Source organism: Erithacus rubecula (genome assembly GCF_903797595.1).
Source record: "Erithacus rubecula genome assembly, chromosome: 6".
In the NCBI taxonomy this organism is placed as follows: Eukaryota; Metazoa; Chordata; class Aves; order Passeriformes; family Muscicapidae; genus Erithacus; species Erithacus rubecula.
In genome coordinates, this window is record NC_136688.1 from 692,298 (window position 1) to 709,413 (window position 17,116).

The 17,116-nt window shown below is 38.1% G+C and overlaps 1 protein-coding gene across 1 annotated transcript in view; it reads right to left on the bottom strand.

The window, feature by feature from the left end:
* EHF (ETS homologous factor) overlaps positions 1-17,116 on the bottom strand; it is a 39,164-nt gene that overhangs the window by 13,516 nt on the left and 8,532 nt on the right. The window lies entirely within an intron of this gene.

Consider the following 17,116-nt stretch of genomic DNA (forward strand, 5'->3'; position numbering starts at 1 on the left):
GAAAATATTGAAGCCGCAAAGTCTGTAAAAACAAAACATTAGACATCAGGATGGCATGTGCATGCAACTAGACTTCACCCTAAAATTAAAAAGGTTATGAAATACAAAATGGACTTGTGAAGGGTAAAGTTTCTGGTCTTGGCTATTTATCCACTGAGGCCAGTGAAAAAACATCCACCGAGAGCACATCTCTATCCCCTACAAGCTCATGCCAGCAACCTTTTTGGAGAAGGAGTCAAAAGAAACATTTACAGCCTTGGTTTTTAAAGGAGCAGTCCAAAAATTACCTGGATTGGTGTTTTCCTGTGTCATTTAAAATAAATCATGCAACTTAAAAGTTACATCTATTTCTTCCTCCTGACCCCTCTACCCGCTATGTGTTTAGAGAAGGAAAGGGAGAGAGGTTACTGACAGTTGTTTAAAAAGAAAAAGCCTTAGGAAGTTTAAGGAAGTTTTTCACAGGACATGGTATTTTGCAGTATAAACTAGTTTAGGGTTTTTTTCTTCTTTTTTTTTTTTTTTTTTTGTTGGTTTTTTTGGTAGCTGTACAGAATGGCAAAATCAAACCATGAATGATTTGGCAGTCGCTTTCCGTTCTTAATTATAGCCAGTCTGTGATCCAGTGACCACTAGCAAGGAGGATTTAATTTCTTTTAGTAGGCATAAGGGATTATAAAACATTAATAATTGAGAGATACTTCTTGTCCCATTCTGGCCAAATGAAAGACAACTATTACATCAGTCAGTTTATACAAGTTAGAAGACATTTTTTAGCCCTGTGAAAAAGGCCAAGTGACTTAGTATTGCGAGTGAGAAAGTGTGAGGAAGCATTTGAATTCAATATCATGATCATAAACATGTTCAGCCTATAATGTATATAAATTAAATACTTGATGTGTAAGAATTTTTAAGCAGTAATGTTTGTTTTACAGTCGATGCATACACTTCTGAGGCTGCACATGTTGATATATCAATTTATTTCTTTAAATTTGATTTAAATAATTAAAGACAATTAGGTATGAATGAATGAAAAAGACCTTAACACAGTGTCAAGTACAGGTGAGGTAGAATACCAGTTATTCTGGGAAAATGATAAAACTTGAGGATTAGGAAAACACACTTAGAAACTTAGTTTGTTGAATTCACTTCTTTTTAAAAAGTTATTATATATTTATAACTTTATAACTTAAATCCATTGATCTGAAGTCACATTTACAGAAGCTATCTCAGAAGTAAAAGTACTGTGTTATGTGGTCTTGTATTCTGCAACTTTTATATTTTCTGAAATTCTACACAGATTTCATAACTTGTGCAAGAGGCTTACAAGTCCATCTGGGAAAATGTGTGCATATGAACCGAAATTATTTCTGTGTAATTTATGTCCTTTCATAACTAATCAGGTGAATTTCCAAACCAAAAGATCCTATGACACTTTGATTTGGCAACTGAAGCTATGGATAGTTAAATAAACCAAATCATGTTTCTTGCATAGTTTTTCCACCCCAGCAGTAACTAAAACTAATGAACATTAAGGATGTGAAAAGAAGAGCTCTGACAGTCTCTTCCTGAGATCTGAATTTTAGTTATTTTCCTTTAAAACATCCTGTCCTGTTGCAGTCTAGCAGACAGTTGCTCTTCACCATATCCCTGAACAACATTAATATTATTTTTAAATAATGTCCATGAAACTTGCTTTACAATTAAATCAACCAATAATCCTGGTTTTGGAAGCTAAATAAATTATCTCAACCTTAATAACTTAATTAATTTTCAGTATCACCTGTAGTAACAATTGTATCTATGAGGGAGAATTTACAATATGACATTAATCACAGAAGGAGAACTGGATTTAGCTTTAATCTAAACTTTGCCAAAGTTCTATGTATTATTCAAGGAACAGGGGTTTTCGTGTCTTGAAAATTTTTAGTTCATCTCTTTTATCTTAATGCAAGGGTGTTTCTTATTTGGAAATCATTCTAGCACTTTGTTCAGGAGGATTATAAAATCTTATAATAACAACTTCCACACCTTTTCTTGGAAGCATACTGGATTGGGCTCAACAATATTTTCAGAAAACTAAACTGGGATTTTCTTCATGTCATCCCGCATATACCTTTCTTTGCTAAAAATTCATGGAAGATTTATCCTTATCCCATACTTGAAAAGATTTTGAGTCAGGATATTGGAAGCAGCGTGTTCCTCTTTAGTCCAGGGCCAAATGCTCAAATTTCCCCAGCGTACAGACAAACCTGGTTAAAGGGTGCGAAACCTCAAGGGGAAGGACACATAAGATGTTCAGTTTTCTTTTAATTATATTCCATGTATCAAAGTAAATTGTGGAACTAATGAAGCCTGGTTTCCTATGAATGTGTATCTTGTGGTTGGATTCTCTAGTGTCTAGTAAGATGTGAGTGCTGATTGAAGTTTTTCCCACGGTTGGGGCATTCATAATATCTCATTGTCTCAGAGCAGTGAGCTCAAGCGTCGCTCTTTCTTTCAGATCAAGTATTAATGGATTTTCCTTCTGTACTTGGCAGCAAGTTTTCATTAATCCTGTAAAAACTTTGTATCTCTAGGACTTCTACCCCCATATCAAATTTAATTAAAATTGGCGATGAAACTCAAAGATTATTACAGGCCAAATGTAAAAGCCAAAACACAGAATTACCACGAAAGCCTCATTTCCTCTGAAAACCATATTAAAAGAGATTCTAGCTGAGTTGGTATTTTGGAAAATAATATAAAAAATCTTGATATCTGTCCCTCTACTATGACAAGGTACATTATAAATGAAAGCACAGATGAAATATCATTTAAGTATATAATCACATGTATTTTTACAGACATACACACACATGTCTGTATCTGTGTGTGGCAGGTGTCCGTACACACAATCCTATTCTTTTCTCCCAAAGAGCTGCCATCTCTGGAGTTATAACACTACACATATGACACTTTACTCAGCCAGCACCATTAAATATACTTGTGAACCTGTGTGCAGCAAAATTCTTTCTAGAGAGAATCCTATTAGAGGGGATTAATGCATTTAAATTATAAAAAAGATAACAACTTTCACCAACATTCATTTTATCAGGTGGCATTCTAAGACCAAACCCAAGGCTTCCCTTAGTAAAAGCTCTCACTGGAGTCTGAAGGAGCTTTGGCTTGGCAGTAGCAGGAGGTCATTTGCTCTGCTCTTTTTCTCTTCCATGACCATCTGACCACTCTGAGCAAACAGTGGTAATGGAGAGAGCAAGGAGCTATGGCCTGGCTGTGGAGCAAATCCAGCATTACAGAAAAACATATTTACAAATCCTTGAACCTTGATCACAGTATAGTGCACTCTATGCGAATTATTTTATTGCACTACAGGTGTGCTCTGAAAATAAATTACTCTGATCCTTATTTCCACATTCAACCCAATGAATCTTAACATCCATATAAAGAGTTGCTCCTTTCTTTGAACCAGAATCCTTCAAGAAGAGCTTATATTAAATGTAACGAAAATTCCGAACACTGGAAAGGCAAATAAGTGGAACAGAGAAAGTGATTGAATCCTGAAGTAGCACAACCAGAGTGATTGTCCTGATACCAATTTGTATAGTTGCTCATGGACACAACTCTGAAGTGAACCAAAGGGGTGTGGAAGGGGAGCCCATAAGAGAAAGGGATCCATAGGGAAAGGACCCCCAGCCCTCTGGCTGGTGAAGCCATGCACTCTGTGCAAAGCACAACAACAACGTCTAGGGCAAAACAGACTGAAACTACTAAGCCATGACTCCACCTGTAAGCTATGCAAAGTCTAAGAGTGACTTCTAGCTGAGACAAGCTCAGTGCAGCTCCTCCTGGCGTGTCCAAAAGGGTGGATCTCTCTTGGCATATTTACCTATGGGATTCTTCCCCATTTTTCCCCTTTTACCATCATGGCTGAACTTCAAATGTAGATTTCACCTGGGTCTATTTTCTTTGAAGTGTGTTATGTACACAGTGAAGACACAATCCCTGCTTTTCAGGGCTTGGAGTTTATGGAACAAGTATCTACAGAGTATGTTAAATATTTTAGATCATTGCTGCATCTTGGATTACAGTCAAAGACTTACACCGTAATCTAAAATAAATAATACCAAGTGATAATTGCAACTGAAGAGTAACAAAATCTGGATTTTTAATCCTTTTCTTGAAAAATCAAAAGACTACTAGGTAAGCAGTTTTCAGGATGTTCACAAAGGACATAGCACGTGGATTTCTTTTACACATACGGCTACTTCAGAAACATAAATGCCTTGTACTTGTAATGTATATGATCAATTAGCTGCTTTACATTCCAACCAGCTATTTTACATCTCCAGTGGTGGTAAGGGCAGGCACAAATTGAATATATGAATGTTGAAAGCTTGTTTGCATGTTCCTGTGAGCTTTGGGTCTTCTGTTACGGGGTTTTTTTTATTCCCTTTCATTTAATGTGCATTACTACCAGAGCTCCAGGGTCCTAGTCTGAGGCAGTATGTCTATACATACAGCTATGGCTGACCCAAAGATTGCCCTGTGATCTTTATCTGTCTAATTTGCAAAGGTCTCAGGTTCATCACTGGTGTCTGTACCAGACTCCCACATAAGATACCATCCTTGCCATGGCTCACTTTCAGATGTGACCTTTTCTGCAGTGTGTTAGCATCTCTTCTGGCCATGTAGATTCAGTTGTAGCTAGTACACACTTCCTTGTTTCCATACCTATAGTACCTATAGAGCAGAGAGAAGCCACAAAAACAACTTATCTGCAGGCTGATTACTCACAGGCATCTACTTCATAACAAAAAGTTCAACTTTGGACCACTTTGCTATGGCCTGCAAAGTACTATTCAGGTGATAGTCTATGCAGCTTGATCTGTTTGATGATAACCCCAAGACTCACCACTAAGAAACTGAAAAACTCTTAGAAAGCTTTGAAGAAAATTCATATGAAGAAACACTCTGATCACACTCAGTATTTGTTGTAAAACACACAGAGCATTTGATGCATTTCATATTTAGTGCATCTCATGTGCCTTTGGGCCACAGTAACAAAATCTGTTTACTGAATCACATTATCACTATGAAGTTCAAGGAATTATTTTTATAGGAAAAATTTCTAAATAATCTACAAAATTTGTAGTATTCAGGATTCTGGTTTGGGTCTTTGGGCTAATCTTATTTCCTACTACACCTCTCTGAAGTGCACATTTCTATGCTTACATATTTTTGGAGTACAGAGCTGTGGTTCATATGCATAAACCCACCTTTGCATGTGCAAAAGTAGTGAGCTCTTGGTGAGCTTTCAGAGACTACATTGAAACCTTGATCATTTACTGTTGTGGGCTTTTGAAAAGGAAGACTTTGGTTTATTCTTTTGTTTTCTTTGAACCTTGTACATTAAATATATACATGAAGGTAAACTGAAAGACCAGAAAAAGGAAGATGAATAGGAAAGGGGTGTTTAACATATACCTACATTACAGATATGATCGTGATAAACAAAATCAAATAAAGCTTGATTGGAATATTTTATTACTAAAGATCTTATTTTCATGATGCACTACAAGGCAACATTTGTAAGAGATATGTGGTGGTTGTTTAAACATGTTCATATGGATGCTTCAAAATCTTGCATATATATTTTAACTAAAGAGAACCTTGGGTAGAAAAGTTAGGATCTAGATCTGTATCTGAGCTATCCCTCTGCTCCAGGGTTTGGTTCTTATCTCTCTTTTAACGATGTAATTTAAAGACAAAACCATAGTTCAGTTTCCTTTTTGAGAGAGAACAAAGTTCACTTTATGAATGCAAGGAAAAAAAATTACTTGATGATATGCAAAGTTTCATAGGTTGTTTTTCTCTGACCCCTTTTTTTCCCAATAATCTTCATATGAACTGACTTCAATTTTCAAGGTACTCATTAGTAAAATGAAAATAAAAGGAAGAGTTTTAAAAGAGGAGGTTTCTTGTTTGTTTGTTTTTCTAAATAAGAAGCAAACAGAAGGCAGATTGTGAACAGAGAGTCCTCAAGGCATAGATGTGTCTGTCAGTGTTAACTACCAAGGGTTTGTACTTCAGATTTTCTCCATCATCATGTTACTTTAGCAGAGAAAACAGTGAAATGAAACCTGCCACTTAACGGTGGCTAACACTTAATCTGGTGTTTCAGATCCATGCTTTCCTGTCACATCACAGGCTAGATGTGCACCTTCTTGCCATGCCACTAATTTTCAAATACGAAAAAATTATATCATCATTTATTTTACTGTCAAAAACCTCATCCTCCTTTTTGCAGGTCTGCGCACAGATCCATATAATATTAGTGAAATTGCTGTCACAGAGCTGAGACAAAAGTGAGTCAAGAAAAAGTTGTATTTCTTGTGATGTTTGGATTATATTTGCAGTAATGTATTCTTAGAATTTTGTGGAACAAGTAGATAGATTCACTAAAAAGTGGCCGAAAATAAGTGGGCTATTTTCTATTTTTTTTTTTTTTTTACTTCAACTGGTATATAGCAATGCTTTTATTACTGTGTGCACCACCTCAGCAAGTTCATGATAATTTGGGTCAAACATTTTTTTCCTGACTATTTAGAAGTCATTTGCCATAGATTCATCAGGCTAGCCTCAGGGATACAGAGTCTTGGAAACACAATAATGGGAAAAACTGCCTTTGCTCTTTATTCTTCTTTCAGTACTTAATACCACACCTCATGGAACAACTCCACACCTCCTTTCATGTCCTTCCTATCTCTCTGGTACATCCTTCCTCTAACCAGGAGCCAGCTCATCTCCCTAATCTCGTTTTGCTAAACACCTTTCTTTTGCTTACAATACACTAAATATACAAATGGCCAAAAAGCACTCTAGATGGCCCTGTAACTTGACAAGCCACACGTCTATAATTACGCATGAACCTCATCAGCTAACAAAATATTACCATCATGTTCTAACACCTTCTCCTTTTCCCTTGGCTCTGGTTCTCCAACCACTTCCCTCTAGCTTCCACGACAGTTTCTCTTTGCATTGCTTTAAAGACCAACAGCATATTGAGGGAAATGTTTTCCATACTGCTAATATAGCCTGTGTGACTGTTCAGTTGTTAGTGAATAATGACAATAATAACAGTAATAATTGTGTTTGTATTCATGTTTGGATCTCATTAGATGCTGACTCGTTGCTGACATAACAGCCACTCAGATATATGCTGCAGCAGCAGCCAGTATTTCATGTGGAAGTTCACTTTAACCACTATCACCACCAACACTTCTCTTTTGTTATGGGACTAGTCTGGTTTTACACAGTAACAACCACTAATTTGCCTACTTAAAAAAAAAAAAAAAAAAAAAAAAAGGCAATTGTGTTTTTTCTCTTTTCATTTTTGTAAACTCTGTTTCATATATTTTGTTTTAGTAAAGGGCATCTACTTGGAAACTGCAAGGTTTCTCTTTAGGGCTGATTTCTGAGTGAGAAGCAACCAGAATAAGGAACTTGGGATGGAGACACAAAACAGCAAAGTGTCTTGGGGGATGCGCAAATTTTCTGATTGGACTACTACTTTTTACATTAATTGATTCATTCAATCAGCAAAGAGATTGTGCTTCTGCATTAAATATGTGAGGGCCACAGCACAAATTAACTAGGGCAGAGAAACTGGAAATTAAGCATAAATAATTTTATGCTAAACTATGCAGCTTTCTGGGGATCCAACCTAGCTGATGGAAGTATTTATACCATGTTGCAACCTACTGCCTGACTAACCACAATATGATCACACTTTTTTGCAGATGGGATAGGAAAAGCATATTTCAAAAAGGACATGTAGCAGAAGCAATGCAGGGTTCATGGTGGGAAGAGTCATTCTGCAGAGCTGACAGGGAGGGTTTATTTGGCTATTGACTCCTCTACCACATTCCCTAGTACCAGACTGGAACTTGCTGATCCCACCTATGGGATATATCGCTCCATCCAGGATGCTTGCTTGATTGCCTCCCCACATTACCAAGTATCCCAGGGTGAATCTCTGTCTGCAAAGGAAGTTGTCCCCACGTGGGTGGCTAACAGTGGAACAGCCCAGTGGAGCCCACTGACCCTGTTTCAGAAAGCTGCTATCAGACCATTACTTTTACTACCACTCAGCCTTTCACATTTGTGTGGTTTTGGTAAACATTTACTTGGAGTCCAGCTGTATCCATGCGGTTTCTTCATATTGTATATGTTGAGAAAAGGGTAAGAGATTGCAAAACCACTTCCCTGGCACCCCACTCCAGTGACTGCATGAGGGCTGTCTGCTTTACCGCTGGTGTAGCAGCAGGCTTTCTTCACCCCTGCTCCCAGGAGCCTCCCAGAGCCACGTGGCACTGGGACAGTTCTTTACATATATGCCACCACCTGTTTATGCTCACTGCCTTTATTAAAAGCCACCAGAAAATGGGGAAATGAGGTTTCTTTGCTCTATAGCCACTTTCTACAGGTAAGTCGAGAAGCTGTGGGAAACGATGTCTCCCCACTTCTGTAAAAGCCAAGAACACCTTCCCACTTTCCTTGTCTCCCTCCTGCCTGTGGTTAGAAGAGCAACGCTTCCGTGGCGTCGCTCCTTCTCACCTGGCACAGCAGGAGCTGCCCATCCTGTTCCTATTGATTTCCCCAGTGGTTGCGTTAAACAATACAATGGAGTATTTATGTGTCAGCGTTAGGAGCAGGTTATTAAGTAAAACCCACCGTAAATAGAGCCGTTAATTCAGTTGCTGGCATGGCTCTCTGTTATCTCCTCAATACCTCCCAGAGGGTATTAGCCTTAGCCTTTCGTTTGAGTTGGCAGCAGAGTTATTTTTTTGCACCTGCTGCTCTACTCCGATAACAACACAGGTCAGCTTTGATTTGTTGGAATATAAACAAAAAAAGCAAAGCCAGGCATCTGCCTCAACAGCCGGGGCTGGTTTGACGGTAGAGCTTTTCCCATTGGGTTTTGTACAAATGTGCTCTCTCAATTCTTACATGAACTCTCTCCTGTTTCACAAATGATCCTTTGCTACAGAATAACCTGGTGTCAGAAAAGAGCTCAATACTATTCTTTTCCATCACTGGAACCAGTCAAAGCAACACGCTGTTCTAAGACTGAAGTCAGACGAAGTATCATGCAAAATACACAAAGGAAAAGCAGCTAAGATATAGTGGTTCAAAAATTACCAGGAAAAAGCAGCAAATTAAGTGTAAACAGTAAAGGAACTTTTTGAGAGATAAAGAAAACCTGAAAGACTGGGAGGGTTTGCTTTCCCATATGAACCCCCACACACTTCATCTCTTAATTTACTATTTCACAGGGAAAAAAATAACATTGAGTCCATGAGAAGTAGGTACTCAGCTGGGAACTGAGCTACATTTAAGTTCTTCTGAAAATTAAGCCTGCAGGGCTCATCTACTCTAATAGCATCTATGGTGATGGAAGAACTGAAACACTGACAACCACGGAGCAGAGAAGGAAGAGTCCGCACACACAGCAAAGGCAGTAAATACCATAAAACATAGAAATGAAGGAAGGAATCAGCATTGCATCCACATTACAAATAGGAAAACTGAGGCACTGAGCTGAAATTATTCACTTAAGTCACATAACAAAGTCAATGGTGAATATCTTCCAATATCTTCCAGCTCAAGCTCCATTGCTATCCATTGCATCACATCTCTGGGAAATCTTTCAACATGCAGATGAGTTAGGTTGAATGTGGTTTTTTTTAGGGCAGAGAGAAGGTATTAAACAAGAGAAAGAATTCTCAAGAAAAAAAAAAAAAAAGACCTGTTCAGACTGAAAACAAGATTCTTCTATGCATCACGGCTATTATGTGACTAGTAGAGATTTGAATGATAAGTTAGGCAAACAATTAAACCTACACTTGAAGTATTAAATCAAAAAAGCTGCCCTTGACCTATGAATGATCCTGAAAATGAGGTAGAAATTCCTAAGCAGGGCTGGCTGAAATTCAAAATTTCTATTCTGTGGAACTGTGGCTATTTCTATGGGGGTTTTTCCTTCCTTTTTTGTTTGTTTGTTTGTTTGGGGGTTTTTGGTTGGCTGCTTGGGTTTTGTTTGTTTGTGTGGTTTAGGATTTTTTTTGTTGGTTGGGTTTTGGTGTTTTGGGTTTTTTTTTATTTTCTCTTTGAATCACAATGAAAGAAAGGAATTTTTAAAAGAAAGTTCCCCGGCAATAAGGGAATCAACTGACATGTAAAAACATATATTCAAGTTGTTGAAGGATCAAATGTGCAACTCTGCTCTGTGGAATTGTTTGTGAAAGACATAAATGTGAAGCATAAAGCTGAGGTACACAGGCAGTAAAATCACCCCAGAGCAGCTGCGCTGGGAGCAATAAACTTGCCTAACATGACTGTTGTGCATATGGTGACCAGGGAACCCTCTGCAGAGCCCAACCACGTTAATCCTGAAATGCAGGCAGTCTCAAAACCAACTAGGATGTGAAGTTTGTGATCCCATTCATTCTTTTTCAGTGAACACCTTTATTCTTCATCTTCCTGCTTTTCTTTTACTTTTTAATTTTTTTCTTTCCTTTTTCCCCCTTTCTAATTCTTTGCATTTTAATTAGTAATTTTTCTTCAATACATCATAATCATGTCACCAGTCAAACAGACTGAAATATCATCTTCAAGTATTTATCACAAGAATGTCAGGTCTTACAGCAACTGCAGAGAATGTAGCTGCTTTCTGGGATAGAGGCTGGAGGAGCCAAAAATTGAAAAAAACTTTTGCTTCCTCCCGTTCTCTTTGCTCCCCTGTACTGCTACGTATCTGTCATCAATGTAATTGGAAGAGATTTCCCCAAAAAAATAAATGAAAATCTTTCCTGACTATTTCAAACAACTATTTTCCTCAAAAGTAGATTTTTCTCCATGGAATGATATCTATTTTAACAATGTTCTGAGAAAGGAGTATTATCAGAGATCTTTATAACAGCTATTTGCTGGTACTGGGGAGTTTTTTCTTTTCTTTTTATCTTTAATGATTAAATCTTCATTGGATTTTTAAACATTGAAGATGTGTCATAGCATGAGGAAGGCTGATGCTTTGTTCTGCTGCTTATAGTCCACGGTCTGAGGAAGGGCAGCCCTGGCCACCCCAGCTCTCAGGCCACGCAAAAAAACCTAAAATCCTACTGCAGCACAAGGCAAAACCCACAGGCATGGAAATGGAAAGCAGCTCTGTCTTCTGGCACTCACTGCAAGACAATGCCAGTCACTCACACTTACTGACACAACTGACATGCCAAACACCTATAGCTGTGCATTTTAAAGGATTAAATCAAGGAGCTATGCAGATTAAAAACAGAATTGGCTGAAATTGGGAAAAAAATATTTGAATTCCTCTTAAAAGTTACGGGAAGAAAGTCTGTGAAGGAGATAAGGGATTTGCAAGTCTTATGAGGAGAATCTGAGGGAATTGGGGTGTTTTGGCCTGGAGAAAAAAGGCTCAGAGGAGACTTTATCCCTCTCCGTAACTACGTGAAGGAGCCTGGGTGTCAGTCTCTTTTCTCAGGTGACAAGCGCCGGCATGAGAGAATGTGGTCTCCAGCCACATCAGGAGAGTTTCAATAGAATATTAGGAAACATTTCTTCACTGGGAAGGTTAGCAAGCATTGGAACAGGCTGTCTAGGTAAGTGGAAGGGTCTCCACGCCTGGAGATATTTAAAATACATGTAGATGCGGCACAGGTAGGGACTTGGTTTAGTGGTAGACTCAGCAGTGCTGAGTTAATGGTTGGATCAATGATCTTACAGATCTTCCCCAGCCTAAATGAATCTAGAATTCCATTAATTTAGAGCAAGGAGTTTGTTGTGACTGCTGGAATCAGAAGCAGGCAGACAAAGAAATTTACGGGATTCGTTCTCGCCCGAAAATGTTAAATCATTTCAGATTTTAAAGAAGGAAAGGAAGTTTCTATTTGTTGTTACAAAGTATTACTGCTCCATCATTAAAAGTTTTAGGGAGGGTAAGGATATCTGCAAGTCACTAAATGTAGAAAAAACTGTATCTCTTTCATTTTGTACATTCTAATTTTGATAAATCCATAAGGATATCTTACTCATCTAATCACCTATTAATTCAGTCTCCTAAAACTTTTTAATCTTCCTCTGTCAGGGCAGGTGCCTGGGAATATTAAGAGTCTTTTATGTGAGTACTGTTAGATCTCACTGCAAAAGAGATGAGAACAGCACCCTTGAGTGTGTCAGAATTTGACTCCCTGATAAAGCCCCTCCAATCTATGAGACAATTGCTTAGCCAAGCATACTTTGAAAGTGCATCATCAAGATGCAAGCTTTTAAACTATTGTGTAATAATAATTACATGTTGCAATAAAAATCATTAAGAAAGTTTGGGGGCAATCACTATATCATAGACTTAGTCTGATTCCTGACCAGCATCTTGGCCAGTTTTACAGGGGTTCTTTAACCGTATAACAACATAAATTAGTTAACTTCTCACTGCTAAATGAAAGAAAATCTGGAACAGTTTTAAAAAACAAAAACAATTCTTCTTGTGATGGCACTACTAATTTAGGCAATAGAATATATTTTTACACAGTTGCTTAATCCTTACAGATTTACAGGGGCTCAGGAGACTATTCTGGCTACATCTGATTGTGAGTTGAGAAAATATCTCAGATGTTTATGTCTGTATCCTTCCTCCGTAATAGGCAGGAACTTTTATTCCAAATTTTTGTAGATCTTATAGGTAAAATTACTTTCTTTCCACCACCACAAAGGAATTTTCTTTTATTACCCCACCTCATCGGTCTATAACCAGTGATTACTCAGCTCCAGACGGCTGTTCCATCTACTAGTTCTCATACTCTTTCCTGTGAAGTACATTTCACAAGATCAGCAGAGGAATAGGTAATGATAACCATGTGCAATGTCAGCTTTTGGAAAGGCAGCCTTTGAGGGCTCTTCCTCAGAAGGAGACATGCAAAATGCCAAATGCCAGTCGATTGCTCCACTGGCTACATGACTCCATGTTTACTCATTCTCACCCGTCTGTAGACCAATGACCAACAAATGCCCCAAGTATTCTAGGCATTCAGTGAGGGATTTGGTGCAAACTGCAACCCCAGTAGAGCTTGAAGGAGCTCTCATACTAAGACTCTTGTTGACTTCTTCAAAAACCAAAATAATCCTTTTTTTTTTTTTGTATACCAGCTGTGAGAACAAATCCTTCTTTGCTTAGCCTTCCAATCAGCAGCAGCGTTACTCATGAGTTTCACTGTTACCAAGTTTACAATGTACTCTTTTCTTGAAAACTTATTGAAATACTTCCTGGGATCATCAGAAACCATAAAACATGTAAGCTGCAGAGTGTGCTGAGGCAGAGACAGTGGGGGAGAGGTGCAGCCATTTGTGGTTAGAGATCTTGAAGTGCCCTTGGACACTGGCTGCGTGGCTGAAGCCAGAGCGCTTTGCTGAAGATGGTGCTGAACTTCACCTGTTCTCACATGGCACTTATTATTAGGAAGAAAATTCCATGAACTTATGGCTGAAATTCAGTATTTGTGGAGCTGTGAGATGGGACAGAGACTTTACTTCATTAAACATCACAAACTATGCTAGCTACAAAAATGGTGTTTCTATTCATTTCCTTGTGGACAGCAAAGCCTTTACATTTCATTCTACCACATCCTAATATTGCGTGTCATTAGTAATGACAAATGACAACTCAGTTTGTGGCCGTTTTCTTTTTATGTGCTGCTTGTTGCAGGAATGCCTATACCTCAGCAATAATACATACTTTACAACTGTAGGAAGGCTGATGAGAAAGAAAGCCCTGTAAGACCACATAAAATCCTACAAAGGGTGGGCATATTGCCCTCAGATTAAGAAGGGGTCATTCATCTCTATCTGTATCTTGATCTTAGCACACTAACGAATTTTTAAGCCAGACAGGTCTGTCCTGGAGCACCCACTTTCCAACCTGTCTCTCTGTACAGTAGGTCATTGCCCCAGTTCACAGAGATGGTATTCATAGTATTGCAGAAAGAGGTCAGACAATTTTGTGAGGATTGAATCAGACCAAGTTAACAGCAACAGAAAGCATGTGACTGTAGATTCCACAGAACAGAGCCAGACTCATTACAGTTGGTGAGAAGTTTTCCTGGTTTGGTATTGCCAATAAGTTAAATGTATTTATAACAAAGCATGGAAGGGGTGAACAAGGAAGGAAAGCTAAGAGCTGATTCTGGAAAGGTGTCATGGCTCGTGGGCAGTTCTCGGAGTTTGCTGAGTCAATAAAATCATTAATCCTTTTCTGTGAGAATTGTACATAAATACCCACTTCTTCAGCAGGTGTAGAATTCCATCCTCACAGGGGAGCTTGGTGCAAATTGCTGTGGGACACGCAACAGACTAACATGTCACTCCTGTCCGAACATAGACGCATCCTTCTTTTTCCTCTCTAATCTCTCTCCATCTGTGTTTCTGGATGATTTTTTTTTTTAATTTTATTTTTTTAGTTTGATCTCTCTCTACTGCATATTGCTACTTTACACTACCCAGACAGAACAAGGTCAGACGCTAAAAGAAAATTCACTGGAAATGATAAAAAGTTAAGGAAGTTGAGTGGCAGCCAAATGATTTTTCACTTGTCATACTGTTCTATTGTCTGTTTCCACCACTGCTGAAAACCCACAACGCCAAGAATATCTAAAGTAATAAGAAATTACTATGGCAATAGCACAGCATATTCTCTCAGATGGCAAGAGGGTAATAATGTCCCATGTTAAACAGACCACATTCTACTACCTGATCTCACCACGACTGGGGTAAATATATGGTGTCACTCTATAGGCTGCTGTGAAGTGCGACCTAACTTGTGCTGGGGAGAGCAAAGAGATATTCTGATCTAATATGAGAGCCCTTATTATCAGGACTTGGGAAAAATATGTGTTTTTACCATTGCTATAGGCTTTACAGGGGACACTTGGAGTAGAAAAAACTAGAAATGCTAAATGCAAGGGAACATCGACTCTACTAATGATAACCTCGACTCTGCATTCAGGACAAGTGCTCAAGGGGGAGAAGGGTGTCTGGAGGATGGCGGCTCTAAGAAAGCCTTAGGCACACTTCATAACCCCTGAACTGGAATTCCCAGTATATTGACTCATAATATCTCTGTTTGGTTCTCTACAGACTCTGATCCATCCTGACATCCAAATTTCATAGCTAATGTTGAAAAATTAGAGGAGAGCATTGAAGTGATTAAAGGATGGAAAAGCTTACAGTGAAACAGGTTGAGATTCTTCACTGTACTGTAAGATTCTCCATGAAAAGGAACAGGCTTTGGGGCTCAGACTACCACAATTATCAGAGATGAGGCTAAGAAAGGACTTGTCCCCAGCTAACTACACGAGGAACAGAAATTTCCTACCCAGGGGAACTTCTCAATAACCATCAAAAGACAACAAAATCAGGTGGCTGAATGTTAAGGCAAGACCATGTCAGACTGAAAATGAGATAAAATATTTTTAGAAGAATGGTATTTAAGTGCTGGGGCACTTAAAAACATTCTGGGGGATTTCCCATCACTGGACTTCTGGACTTTTTTTTTACAAGATTGGAAGTTTTCTAAAAGATAAGCTCTACTGAAGTCACGTAATTATCTCTGAAAAATTCTGACAAGTCTTATGTTGTTATTGTAACAATCACTTGGTTTTGAAAATTGTACAGGACAGGAATTAAACTGTCATTGTGATATTTGTAAGTTAAACACCCTAATCCTGTTGTTTTTCTAGTTTTAATTGAAGCCATTTTCTTTAGTTTCTGCATTTGCATTGAATATAAAACTGCTGTATTTTCCAGCTCTGGCATTTTCTACAGTGCAAAATAGATGTCAGACAATTGGCTTAAACTACACCCTGCAAACTTCCTATCAAAGCAAAACTTAAAGGAGCACTTTCAATTTCACTGAAGTTTTCACAAATTGCAGAAAATACTGGTGCATGTTAGATCTGTTTAACACAGTATCAAGTGAGACAAGTTTAATAAAATCACTAAATGAAAATTCTACCTCAAGGTACATTTTTGTCATGATGAGCTTGTTCAATTCTAATTATTTGGTTCTAAAAAATGGCAAATATAAAAAAGAAAGGATACTTGGATGTGCTTGAGAAGCAAACACAACATATACCTTTAGATGAAGTAATCAAAAAGCACATTGCTGATATAATTGAATAACTCTATAACAACATACACACAAGTATGTGCCTAAAATGTCACACAGAGTGAAACGCAAACATTTGTCACTAAGTCCATTACACATATTTTACAAAATCAACACAGATTTGGAGCAACCTTTACTTTACATTCTCTTCTACAACTACTTAAACAGCTGTGTCTATACCTTAAGGGGCCAGTTCTGGTTCTATTAAAATAAAATTACCTTTGGAACAGAAACAAATTAAACAAGTAAAGACACTGCGGGCCTCACACTATATTTACCTACCAGTGCCTGAGCTGGGTTCTGTGCAGTGTTTTTGCTTAGAGAGAGCTAAGATCAGCAGAACCTCCTTCACCACACAACTGCCAAGAAATTGTCTTGAGACTGAAACCAAGCCAAATTATAAATGTACTTTAGGGTTTTTTGTTACAAACACCATGCCCATCAACATCCTCATCACTAAACTGAACTGAAACACAGTCATTGTGGAGTGTATCCCAGTTCTGTGACACAAACACTCTTAATAGCATTGAGAAAGTCCACTTTTTTGCCCCTGTTCAGTCATCTTACAGAACAGATGACAACTGATGACAACTCTGTTGACAAAAGTAGCAGATTTAGGACACGGAATATTATTAGATACATCATAATAGACAAGATTCTCGGGATCTGGCCCCACTCAAACACAAAAACAACAGAAATATTTAAATATAAAATATAAGTTCCAACCAGGAAAGCAGAAATCTTTATTGCAACATTAAAAAGCCTTTTGATTAAATGGGCTTAGCTGCTCTTCCAAAGTGGGAAGGAAGAGGCTTGGTATGGTGGCCAGGAGTCCAGCAGGCAATTTTTTTCTTTTTTTAAAATTATTTTCACTGGTGTGTT